Consider the following 6,000-nt stretch of genomic DNA (forward strand, 5'->3'; position numbering starts at 1 on the left):
TAAATGCTTTGATTTGCCGATGGGCATGTAAAGTGATGAATTTAATTGATGTTTCCATGTTGATATATCTATTTGGAATTACAAAAACTGGAATTTCAATAAGACTAAGCTTTAAAATGTGCAGAATGTCTTTGACTATGATTGAATATCGATTACAAGGCTAAAATGAAAAATTCTTGTATCGCTAATTGAAATCGAATCGAAAATAGTAATAATACCAATGGTGGTTCAATTTACAATGATGTCAATAAACGCAAATAGCACCAATTTTGATTATTATCCATGTGTCGGTTGAAAATAAAGAGCTTTCCCTTTCATTGAAACACAATGAAAACGGATGTATTTGGATGGATTATAGTGCATATAACCTACACTTTATTTTCTGTAATCGATTACAAGTAATATGTGATAATAATTGAATGTACAAGGTAAACCCACAGATAAACAGTTTAATAAATCAACATGTAATTCACGATTTCCATCAATTCAGCTGTGTATTCTTTCCTATATAACACTTGATTAAATTTTTAATTAAAAGGCGCTCGGAAAAACTAGATCGTGTACCGGTACTTATGGCCATATTTCAGTTAAATAAAAGTGGCAAATGGTTGACTCGGATTTTCTTTGGCTTGCAAACAATGCCACGTTAATAAATTAGTCAAAATTCAGAAACCGATTCGAATTTACCTTCTCATTATATTCAAAGTGTACAATTATTAATGGAATGTTTATGTAACAAAGGCATAAAACAATGGAATTTATGATTTTGATTGTACGATGCTATGGCTTTGAATGTATATTGTCACAGTTGATTTAGCTCATTAAAATTATTGTGGCAAATCAATAAAGCTTCAATAAATTTATTGAATTGAAAATTGGATTCTGCATAAAAAATGTGTGATTTGATTTGCAAATAATCAAATAATGAAAAGGATTCTGTTATTTTCAACCGTATTTGTGGCTGGATGAATAATAATACTAAAAAACAAATTCAATGAAGTTCATAACATAAAACCAATATTCAACCGAACAAACCAAAGTCGATTTTTTTTATCTATCTTCCGTTGTGCTATTAATAAATAGAAAAAGACGGGAAAAACCTCAATGCAGATTCGTATACGATATTGATCATAAATATTTTATCGTATCTCTTTTCACCACCTCAGTATGCTATCGAAGATCTCTCATACCATACATTGTGCAAACATGTTGTACTATTTCGAATATTACATTCAATTTTCGAACGATTTCAAATGATAACAATAAATTTAATGACATCAATAATACGCAATAAAAAAATAGCGAATCGAATAAAAGAAATGGAAACGAGGTGGAGTACACATATTATTGTGTCAATGTTACAAATTTATCACACTCTGTACATAAATTGTTCGGAAGCGTGTGCGAAATTCGCACTGCGAATGAATTTGTATTTTGCTGAGACAGGAATGATATGGGTCGATGGACCCACCACCCAAAGAAATAATAATGGAAATGTCTATGGCATGCACAGTAAGAGAGAAAATTCATAAATAGACAAAAATGATAAAAAAATAGTACGTTTTTAGAGGGAGTGCATACAGTTGCATGGAATGTTTTATAGACCGCATGAAAAGAAATTATGATCGTGATGATCTCATACATAGACAGAGAAGAATACAGACCCTTTGCGAATATTTCACGATAGAATGAACAAAAAAAGAACAACAATGAAAGCGACAAGTTGAAGTATAAAAGATAAACAAAAATACATACATGAATCAAGTACAAAAAATGGCGGAAAAACCATGAATTTATTTCAATTTGCAGCGAGTGTTTTGTTTATCTCTTATTGTGTACGAAATTAAATTTTCTACACGACAAATGAAACGAATAGTTCAACTACCACAACTAGTTCTTCCACGTCAAAATTTTCCTGGCATTATTTTGCAGCCGAACAAATGAATGATTAAAAAAAACGTTGTTGTCCTAGAGACGGAGCAATTTCTTTTGTATGAGCTTGTGTGTGTGTGTGTCATGGGGCGAATCACGCTAGTGAAAACTAGAAAAACTAGTAAATCTAGTGCGAAGAATGACGTCACAAACGAAGCCAACTTCACAACAACGGCCATATAATTTATATGAAAATCTACTGAGAGCCAACTTCACGCACTAGAATTTTCTAGTTTTATAGTGAAATCTTATCAAAAACTAGATGCACTAGAATTTCGTGATTGACCCCATGGTGTGTGTGCTTCGTTTGTTCTATTTCAGTTCAATCATAGAACCAACAAAAAATACAGCAACACAAGAAAGAAAATGAGTATGCACATGGAGTCACACAGTGACCATGATTGTTTGTGGTATCGAATGTTGACAAAAAGTGTCAAATGAAACAAATTCTTTTGGACATTGAATGTTTGATAGCAATAGTATCAGCAACAAAATAAATGGAAATACTGTAAACACGGCCACAGTTTTGTATGGACGTAAGTCAATTCAAAATGATGGAAAAACGACATAAAAAAAGTTGACACACAAACGAAAGAAAAAAAAAACACCAGCACAAAACACACAACCGACAATCCACAATTCAATCGGGGAATAGAAAGAGCGATGAACGACAGTCCACACAGGAAAGGAAGGAAAGAAAATGCAAAAAAGACAAAACTGACAAAACCACATGCCAGCAGAAGAAACGTTGGCAAATTAAAGCAAAAACACACATGATAAAGACCCAACGCAGTGTGTGTGTGAGAGAGAGAAATAACAAAAAAATTTAGATGTCTCTCAATATGCGACCGATGGCATACTTCAATGTGGCCAAACAAAATTCACATCGATGCAGTTAGTTCGGGAGTCGTTTGCATACCAATAAAAATGACGTTTTTTTGTGTGTGTGTCGACTTCGACTTCGGTTCAAACAGCCACCACCAAATGTTGAATCCATTCGTTGCGATTCCGAGACAAATTTTAAAGCATGTTACCATGTTTGCTCTTTCGATATTTCAAAATGCATTTATGGATAAATACATACAATGTAAATAAATGAAAATGTGTGTGTGTGTACGACTGTACGTGGATAACTTTGTTGTCTGTTTGCATTGCATTGCACCCAAGCGTCAACAGCGTACAACATAAAAACAGTGCTCGTCGTTCAGTTCGCGTGCACACCGCGAATTTAATGGTAATTTTATTGTAGCTGCAACTCAAAAGGACAATTCAGATAAAACGGAGATAGAACGTGAAAAAAAAATTCAAAAAATGTGAACAATAACAATGTATCGTACCATAATAATCATTGGGGTTTTTCGTCAGTGTTCGTGCTCTCACGCCAATTAATTCATTTTACGTTCGGCAGAAATTGAGAGAACGGCGAACAGATGAACGCGGTGGATTTGTTGTTGGGGCTCCACACGAAAATTGCATTTCAATTCAATACATAATACCAGAAAATAATCCAGTCGACATTGTATTTGCACTTTGGCCATGATTGTGGAACATTCATTTTTCGATTCCATGAATCGCATGCAACACACATTGCACCGCATGCATTTGTGTGTCTTTTTCTCTGTATATTGCACCGATTCTACGCTCATGTTTTCATTTGTGCCAATTCCCAAACGGAATCGAGCGAATTCAGATTGTCATAAAGTATAACACACATTCGCATATCATTGTTGTGTATAAATTATGAAGCGACGACGAATGGGGTTGTTGTTGTTGTTTTGTCATAGTTTTCGGTCAACATTGTTTTGTGTGTACTTGGTTTAATATTTTGTGAAAAATTAATTAGCTAGGGGACTTTGGCCAGCAGAAATGATGAGAGAATTTGTAATGTATACATTCCATTTCATACGTTTGGTAATCATCATACAAGCTAATCACATTTTACGTTTGACATTTTGAGGAAAAAAGAGAGACTTACTTTGTTATTTGTAGACAGATATCGATGATCAACAATTTTTCACGCTCGATGTCAATTCATTTGATTGAATTTATGATTAAGTTTCGCTTACAATTGAACCACAAAAATTAAATTATTTCAACAGCATTAGAACATTCAATGCGTCCTCAAATGTCTCGTTTTCTGATTGTTTGCACGTAATTCACATCAAATCTGATTTAATTTTATTTTCTTCAAATAAAACACTCACAGAAACATTCACGCTCACACATGAGGAGAACTTTGACAATCTATGCGACCAAGCAAGAAAAAAATTGTCTTATACATTTGTCGTCTTTGGAGTTTTGTTTTTTTTTTCACACAATTTTACGCACATGGGACTATTTCGTTATTATCAAAGGACTGAAAAGTTTTACACTAAGAATTTTATTGGCTTGATTGTATGGGAAAATATTATTTCAACACTGTTTGAAACAAAAGTGTGTGTTGGTGGCTCATCATTACTCATATATCTTTTTTTTTTCTTTGGTTCTCTTCGCATAAACTGTGTTTCACAAACTTACAACTTTTTCTAGTTGTTTTTTCTGTTTGCAGCAATCGTGTCTTTGTTTTTTGTTTTTCTTGACAACATCCAATAACGAATGGTTTTTATTTTTGGTGCATCTGCGTTTGCAATCTTTTTATTTGTGCCGTTGTAATATTCGGTAATATTAATAATATGTTTTCAAAGGTGATCCAATAAAATCCAAACGGAATAAGCCAAGATGAGACGCACTACGTTTGTCAATCGTATAAATGCAATCAAATTCGGAGGGTGATTGCGACGGCTGCGATGAAGGGAAGAATGTGTGTCTTTTTTCCGTCAATAAATAAAATACTAGTTGTGCACAGAAAAAATGAGAGCTCATATATTGCTAAGCAATTCTAGCAGTTCACGTCATGTGTATTTTTGCCAAACAATTTTTTTTTCTCTAATAATATCACGTAAGACCGTTATTTGTTATTATTCATTTTTGTTGTTTCTTTTTCTTGGTTATCCCATGTCCTTACGATGCCTTGATCTCACCGGCAAAAAATACTCATATTTCGATACACATAAATTTGATGCTGTAAAGTCTTATACTTTTATGGGGATTTGTACACACAAAAAAATAGACTTGATAGTAAGCGGTTTTTATCGGTGATACACTGTTGTTTGGCTTAAGATGTGAAATTGAAAGCTTGCCATTTTTTTTTGTTTATTTCATTTCGCCCATAAATTTGGCGTGTATTTGTCTATGTATTTTCGTGTCCTTGCTATCTAAATTCAATAATCGTCAGTCAGTTGGATTAAGTACGGGTGCTGTAAAACTATACCAATCGTATTGCATTTATTCACTATATAGTTGATCCAATTGAAATCGTATACGAAAAATCTCGGTCATCGTACGGCAAATTATAATAAAGCCGTGTGTATTGGCCGAGCGTCGCGATAAAACTGAATGTGATGTGTAACATTTTACAAATAAGAGAGACAAAACGAAACACAAATTCGAAGGGGAATACGAGAAATCACGCAACATTCGTGCACGAACATTCCAACCGAAGGAGAATAGCGGTTTGGAAATAATTTGTACTGTATGACGAAAAGAATTCCACTCTAAACGAAAAGTAGGAGTATTTTTTGGCCGAAATGACAGCATATTGAGCATGCGCGCGACGGTGCAACAGAAAAACTGTTTCGCATTGAAAATTTTACATGAAAAACTCCTTGAAATGGAACAAGAACATAAAGTAGAACGAGAGAAAGTAGCATGCGAAATCTGTCTCGAGATAAATGGTTTTAGCGCGAGTGAAAAACAGAATGATGTTTGCATGTATTTGACTGATGGTGTTTTTGTTGTTGATCGGTGTTGTTGCCGCTATTGTTGTTGTTGTTTTTTTGCACTCGGACTCCTTTCGATGAAAAAGATTTTCCATCAAACAATGGTGTTAAGATATTGCACACAGCTTGGTCATTTGCAACGTTGATTTGAAATGCATGGGGTTTTCAATCCGGATCTGGGTGTGTTATGATGATAGGTCAGTTTTGTCTTATGGCTGAATGTAACATGCAAACATATCTTTATTAACAT

The 6,000-nt window shown here is 34.0% G+C and overlaps 1 protein-coding gene across 2 annotated transcripts in view; it reads right to left on the minus strand.

The window, feature by feature from the left end:
• Positions 1-5,346, minus strand: part of LOC116342964 (lachesin-like) — a 69,580-nt gene extending 64,234 nt beyond the window's left edge. For both annotated transcript variants that reach the window (XM_031770809.1, XM_031770808.1), the window contains exon 1: positions 3,908-5,346. The gene's annotated coding sequence lies outside the window, so the exon portion shown is untranslated. The remainder of the gene's footprint in view (positions 1-3,907) is intronic.
• Between the last annotated feature and the right edge of the window lie 654 nt (positions 5,347-6,000).

The sequence above is a fragment of the Contarinia nasturtii genome, unplaced genomic scaffold (assembly GCF_009176525.2).
Source record: "Contarinia nasturtii isolate CC-2019 unplaced genomic scaffold, AAFC_CNas_1.1 Cnas_scaffold_928, whole genome shotgun sequence".
NCBI lineage: Eukaryota > Metazoa > Arthropoda > Insecta > Diptera > Cecidomyiidae > Contarinia > Contarinia nasturtii.